The sequence below is a fragment of the Vombatus ursinus genome, unplaced genomic scaffold, assembly GCF_900497805.2.
Source record: "Vombatus ursinus unplaced genomic scaffold, bare-nosed wombat genome assembly UNPS02014773.1, whole genome shotgun sequence".
Classification (NCBI taxonomy): Eukaryota; Metazoa; Chordata; class Mammalia; order Diprotodontia; family Vombatidae; genus Vombatus; species Vombatus ursinus.
The window spans coordinates 30,493,407-30,502,154 of NW_020954551.1; the positions used below are offsets into that span (position 1 = coordinate 30,493,407).

At 34.9% G+C, this 8,748-nt stretch overlaps 1 pseudogene; it reads left to right on the forward strand.

The window, feature by feature from the left end:
- Positions 1-824: 824 nt before the first annotated feature.
- Positions 825-1,577, forward strand: LOC114044373 (annotated as a pseudogene).
- Positions 1,578-8,748: the final 7,171 nt, after the last annotated feature.

The window sequence follows — 8,748 nt, forward strand, 5'->3', positions numbered from 1 at the left end:
ACTGAAAGTGTCTTTTCTTAGGTGACTATTGCTATAAATTATCTCATTAAGGGAGTTTGGTAGAATACCTCTTATGCTCACTAAATTTGGATAAAATATGATTGTAAACTATTCTTGTCTTCAGTGTCTTTATATTATATATGGAGACAACCAATGGCCACTAGTCCTCTGATAAATGCCTCAGGAATCGTGTGGATTTGACCTCTAATTAAGCCTCTAGTAAGACCTCATGATTTCCAAACTCAAAAGGGCACTTCCTAGATATTTCTACCTCAAAGTAGTTCCAGGGAAACAAACATAAAAGAAAGGAAGCTCTGAGACCTTCTTAGCATACACTATAACATAGCCAATTAGACTGGACTCACATAGTGAGTATCTACATATGCTCCAGGGGCTGGCTGCTCACATAGGCTTGAGGCTGCCATGTGGCCAAGTGGAATATTGGAAAGCAAACTTTCCCCCATCTGGCTTTCAAGAGTCAACTCAATCCAGACTTAACAACTCCTGAATCATTAGTTCTGTAATCTTTGCAGTCAGAGAACTCTGTCATCACAACAATGAAAATGTTCAAGTCATAATAATTTCCATACTCTCCATGGGAGAAATAGCACAGACACTCCAAGGACTGCCCTCACTATAGGCCAGTCCACTGTCATTGTAATTATTGAGTCTGGTCCACTGACTTTCAATTCTTTCAAATCAGTTACTTGTAATTTTTTAAAACAATTACTGCTTTATAATATAACTTGTCTGGCAATAGTCAAAACCTCTTCTTTCTTCCTCCTTTTCAACAGTCCACTTAATATTCATGGCCTTTTATATGCATTGGAGCTGAGGTCTACCACAACCTGAAGAATGTGATTAGGCAGCAATATGGACCAGATGCCATCAACATAGGGGATGAGAGCAGCTTTGCTCCTAACATTCTGGAAAATAAAGACGTTTTGGAGCTACTAAAGAATGCTATTGCTAAGGCTGGCTATAACAATAAGGTCATAATTGGCATGGATGTTGCTGCCTCAAAATTCTTCCAATCTAGGAAATATGACTCAGACTTCAAGTCTCCTGATGATTCCAGGAGATATATGCCCCTTTGAGCTTGAGGACATCTATAAGATCTTTATCAAGCATTATTCAGTGGTATCTATTGAAGATCTCTTTGACCAAGATGAATGAAAAGCTTGGAAGAATTTCACTGCTACTGCAGGCATCCAGGTGGGGGATTATCTCAAAGTGACCAATCCCAAGCACATTGAAAAGGCTGTGAAGGAGAAAGCCTGCAACTGCCTCCTACTCAAAGTGAACCAGATTGGCTTTGTGATTGAATCTCTCCAGGCTTGCAAGCTAGCTTAGTCCGATAGGTGGAGAGTAATGATTTCCCATCATTCTGGGCAGAATAAAGATACCTTCATTGCAGACCTGGTGGTGGCTCTCTGCACTGGGCCGATCAAGATTGGTGCCCCCTGCAGATCTGAGTGTCTGGCCCAGTATAACCAGCTTCTCAGAATTGAGGAAGAGCTGGGCAGCAAGGTTAAATTTGCTGGAAGGAACTTCAGAAACCCTCAGGCCAAGTAAGCTCTGTGACCAGAAGGCCTCAGAGTTTTCAGGCACCAGTCACTTCTGTAAAAGTCTGCTCTTAACCTAAGAATGGGCAGCAACAAGTACCAGACCGGTTTTGATTTGGTCTCTCCTATTTAACTTCCACCTTTCTGTGATGTTCTCACTGCTTTGTTACAACTGTCTTACCAGAGACTGTACTGATAATCTGGAGTTGTGTGGGTAGACCCTTATCATCTTGTGACTGGGATAGAATGACCTGTTTTCACCTCCAACCCCAGTGTTCATGTGATACATCCATATACTTGTGATGCAGCCCCAGCAAGTCCATAAGCTAGAACATTAGAGCTTCTATGTACATAATAAAAGTATTCAGTAAACCCAAAAAATATTCTTGATCTTTTGTTCATCTATATTCTTTTTATTGTTTCATTTAATTCTATGAAGTATCCCCTTGTTAATTTGATTAGTATGGCACTAAAACTCTAGGTTAATTTAAGTAGGAGCAGTATTTTTATAATATGTGTGGGTTCCAGTCATAAATAGTGAATATCTTCAAACTCATTTTGTTGTTTTGTTCTGTTCAGTAGCATTTATAAAGCATCTACTATACTCTGTGTAAGACACTATCATAGGTGCATGAGACATAGAAATGCTCCCTATTCTTAAGGAATTGACATTCTACAAATCACAAGTATAGAAGTTTTGAGAATATCTTGAGCAATTAGTTAAAAAATTTAGAACTTTGTGGTCATTCTAAATGAATTTTTTTATATCTTTTACTTTCAGTTATTGTACTTAATACATAGAAATCCTGATTATATTTTAGTGATGTCAGATTTTTTATTAGTTATTTTTAGTTTTCAACATTTGCTTTTATAATATTTTGAGTTCTAGATTTCCCCCCTAACTCCCCTACATCCTCCCCAAGACAGCATATAATCTTATATAGACTATACATGCACAATCCTATTAAACATATTTCCACATTAGTCATGTTATGAAAGAAAAATCAGAAAAGAGAGAAACCACAAAAAAAAGAAAAAAAGAGAAAATAGTATGCTTTGATCTGCATTCAGACTCCATAGTTTTTTCCCCCTGGACATGGATAGCACTTTCCATCATGAGTCTTTTAGAATTGTCTTAGGTCATTTCACTGCTGAGAAGAACTTAGTCTATCAAAGTCTGTCATGGCACAATGTTGCTGTTAGTGTGTACAATGTTCTCCTGGTTCTGCTTGCTTCCCTCAACATCAGTTCATGCAAATCTTGCCAGCTTTTTCTGAAATCCACCCATTCATCATTTCTTATGGAACAATAGTATTCTATTACATTCATATACCACAACTTGTTCAGTCATTCCCCAATTGATGAATATCCCCTCAATTTCCAACTCTTTGCAATCACAAAAAGAGCTGCTATAGTTATTTTGTACATGTGGGTACTTTTCTCATTTTTATAATCTCTTTAGGATACAGACCTAGAAGTGGTATTGCTGGATCAAAGGATATGCATAGTTTTAGAGCCCTTTGGTCATAATTCCAAATTGCTCTCCAGAATGGTTGGATCAGTTTACAACTTCACCAACAATTCATTAGTGTTCCAATTTTCCCACATCTCCAAAATTTATTATTTTCCTGTTTTGTCATGTTAGCCAATCTGATAGGTGGAATGTGGTACCCCAGAGTAGTTTTAATTTGCATTTGTCTAATTAATAGTGATTTAGAGCATTTTTTTCATATGGCTTTAGATAGCTTTAATTTCTTAATCTGAAAACTGCCTGTTCATAGCCTTTGACAATTTATCAATTGGGGAATGACTTGTATTCTCATAAATTTAACTCAGTTCTCCATATACTTTAGAGACAGTCTAGCAGAGACAGTAGCTGTAAAAATTGTAAAATTGTTTCCCAATTTTCTGCTTCCCTTCTTTTCTTGGGTGCATTGACTTCATTTGTGCAAAACCTTTTCAATTTAATACAATCAAAATTATCCATTTTGCATTTCATAATGTTCTCTATCTCTTGTTTGGTCATAAATTCTTCCCTTTTTTATAGATCTGACAGGTAAACTATACCCTATTCTCCTAATTTGCCTATATTATCACCCTTATGTCTACAGTACCCATTTTGACCTTATCTTGGTATACAGTATAAGATGTTGGTCTATGCCTACTTTCTGCCATGCTATTTTCTAATTTCCCAGCAGTTTTTGTCAGATAGTGAGTTCTTATCACAGAAGCTGGGGTCTTTGGGTTTATTAAACAATAGATTACTATAGTCATTGATTACTCTGTCTTGTATACCTAACCTATTCCACTGATCCAGCACTCTGTTTCTTAGCCAATAACAAATAGTTTTGGTGATTGGTGAGCCTTCTTCTGGAAGCATGTGATAGAGAGTCTTTTGCTTCTCCAATTCAGACTATGAACAATTTTTTTTTCACTATTTTCTGAAGTGGTTATAGTTTAGAGGTGAAAATTTGGTTTCTATAGGGAATTTACATACAAAAGAATGGAATGGACAAATTCTCTTCCCTTCAACTTTTGAGTGAAAAGAAAGAATTTCTATAAGTCTCCAAGTCAAGGAAGAAATAATAACACTATCAGCAGCAATGTCCAGCTATGGATGTTTAACTCCAAACTGAGTTCCTCACATGGCCTCAGAGACGTAAAGCCTTTTGTTCTGCTTCTGTTGTATTTCAGTTTTTCCTAATATTATGTGAGTGAAACTTGGAAACAGAATGAGCCAGGTTATGACTTTGTTAGCTTCAAAGAGGCAAAAGAGTCTCCATGGCAAGCAGAGCTAGTAGCAGCAGTAGTTGAGTAAAGTGAGGAGGCAGCCTTGAAGAGCAACCTGTTTGAAGAAGCAAGACAGTGAATTGAATCCCCCATTGAAACAATGCATTCTGAATGTAATAGGGTGACTTGTCCATCAGATATGCCACACCCATAAATGAAATGCTTTGTAGTAATGACTTCAAGTTTGACCCATTTCCCCACAGATGCAGAGAGTAACAGAGTGTATGCTCTCCATTTGGTATGTTGTTTTATTTCAATTCTTGTGATTTCTTCTCAGGAAATATCACTTTGTTAAATGTTAATTGGTTTGATAATATTGGGAGAATTTGAATCAGTGATTGATATTAAGGAGAGGAGTATGTCAGGTGGGAGCTCCTGAGCAATAGTATCAGAAAAAAAGTTCTCACAACCACTAAATGTTACCCCTAGAATACTAGCCAGTGGCTCTCTGGGAACATGACTTGATGATATGAGTAGATTTGGTGACGATGAGCCCATAGTTGATGGGCTACAGTAAAAATAGAGGGATTGGGCTAGATGACCTCTGATTTGCCTCCTACTAAAAATCTATAATCCTATTATCATTATTTAGTGTCCATGCAGTTCTCACATAAACTTTTTTATTCATATTTCCTCTACATATTACTATTTTAATTTTGTTATGGTTTGGGGAGGTCATGTTTAATTTATCTGTCCTTCTACATGTATTTATGAATTCTTTATTTTTCAAAATATGATCAGTCTTTATAAATATATCATGAAATCCTGAAATAAATAAATAAATTCAATAAACATTTGTTAAGTGCATACTGTGTGCTGGGTACCCATAAACTATATCAGATCTAGTTATTTTCCCAACATTTTATTTATATCTATAATTTCCCTCTTATTTATTATTTATTTGCTATTATATATGTGAAATTTTGACAAGAAATGGTAGTCACATACAAGTATTGTCTTGCTACCAAAGTCTTTTTGCATTTCAGTTAATTTCTCTTTTGCGTAATAGGATGCTGTGCCATTTGGTACACATAAAATTAATGATGATGGGCTGAGTGTAATCTACCATCCTTCTTTACATCACTTAACAGTGTCTGGTTTTACTATTACCCTATCCAAAAATCATTGTGGCAATTAAATTTTTGTAAGAATTTGTCCAAAAATAATAAAATCTAGCCCTGTTCTTCTTGGTGAAGAGATGAGAAGTGAACAGACAGACTAATCCATATAATGTTCTACAGCAAATAAAAAAAAACACTAACAGTAAGAGAAATAACAGAAAAGAGAAATGAATACATGGTCATGGGGTGATTATTGTTTTTTAACAATAAAAGAATGTTTGATTTTGGTAGAACAAAAGATCCTCTTAAATATTCTCCAATAAGATGGTCCACAGATATATGTTAAAATCATAAAGAATCACTGAAATATGCATATATATACATATATCTTTTTTAATGATCATTTATTCTTATCAAATGAGCAATAAATCAGAGAGATGAGGCATATTATGCTCATCAGAGTTATTAGCCATCATCATCCAGTAGAAAGTAAATTGAAGAGGTATTTCTAATAAATGGTGATGTTATCCAGATGCTCACATTTGTGGGTGATGTACTCGTCACAATGCATTCCAGGAAAATTGAAGAGTCTCTTAAGTGAGATCTGTAATCCCTCAAATATGTTCAGTTTAACTGTCTAAATAGGGGAAATTTTTGGATAAATGTTTATTTTCCAGATAATGATAGGCATTTAAATTGAGGTTCCATTGAACTTATCAGTTAGTACATGTATATTGGACTAACGTTATGTATGGAAACGTTATAGACCAAGAAGTTAATGAGAGGGAAAAGCAGGCTAGATTGCCTTTGGAAAATTACATAATGTTTTTAAAGACCCTAAGCTTATCCTTGAAATAAGGGCCCATTTTTGTTTACAATATTCTTCCGCTGTTAGTATAGGACAGCCAATCCTGAGAAGCCATCTCTAAAGAACTGAAGTTGTTGGACACACAAAGGGTAAGATAGATGGACATGATATGCACGCATAAGCTAGGACATACCAACAATGAATAATTACTTGGGAATTTTGGGAAAAAATCAGAAATGTCATCAGAAAGACATATGGACAGAAAGGAGGTAAGGAAATAAAGCTTGTTGCTTCCCTAATATACAAACAACTTAAAAGAATATCAACAAGTTGGGTAGATTTTCTATAGCAGATTTATGGGTCAGAAGATATGGATAAGAATCACATAAAATAAGAAAGTATGGAAAGATTGGAAACTGCATTGTTAGCAGAAGTTCGTATATCAATGAGATCATAGATTCAATTATATATCAAAGTAAAAAAAGAAAGAATGAATCTTATGGGGTGTCATGCTTAGGTTATCCCTACCTCTGCTAAATGTCCTTACCATTTCTTGAAGAAAGTGACAGTGCTTTGTACATCATAGATATGTAATTAAATGCTCACAGAATGAATTAGTGAGTGACAGATACCTGTGACTCAGCAGAACAATCACTTTCTTAAGCTGCCATTTGAAAGGAATTATTCAGGTAATCAAAAATGATCAAAGAACTATTCAGGTAATCAAAGTTCATTTTGGTTCTCAGAAAGACTGGCATACAAGTGGGGTGGATTTCAGAAAGAATATCCTCCTTGGGGATAATAATCATAATAACCAAGCTGGCTAGACCTCCATCATTCTCTTGATCTTATAGTAATGAAAACAAAGTGAAATAAGTTAATTTTCTTAATTTTTTTTTACATTTTATATTGATACACAGTATATATATAACTACCTTCCTTAGTAATATAGCAATATGAAATATCCACGCTGCGGAAATGAAATAAACAATCCATTAGAGGTCCTTTATGATCCAAATTATGCCATCATTCAACATAATTACTATTCTGAGTAGTTTTTTTAAGTTTCTCTAAGTAAGTGTGATGAAAGTTATTTAATGTAAAAAATTGTTCATTGCACAATTGTGAATAATCATCAATGATTGTGTATAAGTTGGTGATCTTAGCTCATATTTTAGTCAACTCTGTATTTTGGCAGTGAGTATAATTGTGACTCTGTAGTTCCTATGAATTCAGTCAGTAACAGCTATGTATGTTGAACATGTGATCTCTTTTAAGGAATAAATGTGTTGGTAAAGTACTAAGGTGTTCCCATCAAGGAAAGAGATAGAGTTGTAACATATGCAGTAAAAGACAAGTGCAAGCTAAACAATTATTGCAACAGTGAGTATAATAGCTCAGTGAGAGATAAGGGCCTGAAAAAAGGGACACTTCATAGTTAAATAATGACATTTGTTCAAAGATAGATTTAATCCTGAGTATATTCATCAGAGAAAGTGTAAGCCATATGGCAACCGACATCTACAAATGTGCTTTTATCAGTCAGTTTCTCTAGTGAGGTTTTAAAGATTTAAAGACCCACTAGTTTATAACTTCCTGAATCCAAGCTTTCTACACTGTCTTCAATGTTATCTGCTATGTGGATAGATCACACTGTGTTGACACCGAATTATAAAATGATAGAGCTGCAAAGGACCTCAGGCCAACAAGAATGCCACTATGCATCAAGAACTATGTATCACCTTAGCTCAGAGTTCTGAGGATTTACTTTCATGTTCCTTGAAAATTTGTCAAAAAATAGAAAGCCCATCTTTTTTTTAGAACTCTATACAAGAAGTTGTCTAAGGAGAAAATGTTGGATGCTTCTCCAAAATCCTTCCATATCCATCTGTCTTTGTCTTTTAAATTTTAGAGAATTATTATTGTAACATTGCTTAAAGAAGACCCTTACTACTCTTTGTTTCTTCCTCTGACTATAACAGTCTGTTCTGAGTTGGTTAATTTAAGGCTGTATTTGTCTCCCAAATGTTTGAAAAAGAAAGGTAATTCCTACTTCCAAAATAACAGCAATAGGAGTAGAAGTCTAATAAAATATGATTTCCTTGAAGGAAGAGATTTTTTTCCTGTTATATCCTCCTTTAGCCAGTGCCTAGAAAGGTGCCTCACATGTAGTAATGGCTTAATAAATGCTTATTAGATTGTATTGGACCAGAGTTTAGACAACATGATTCCAAGTGAAATGTTCTCTTCCCTAAACAAGGTCAAACATTTCATATTGAGCATGATTATTTCATTGTATAACTCATCACAATGGTCATCAGTGTGATTACCATTATCATCTTCTTTCTGTATAAGTACTTTATACTTTCCAGAGTCCTGGTATACACATGGGGCTCCCAAATTATTTTTTTCCAACAAACATGGATTCAGTGCCTATGGTAGAGTGGTAAAAACAATGAAACAGGTAAGTCATTTTTAAAAATAAACTTTTCTACATTTTTAAAGGCATAAGTTGATTTGGAAC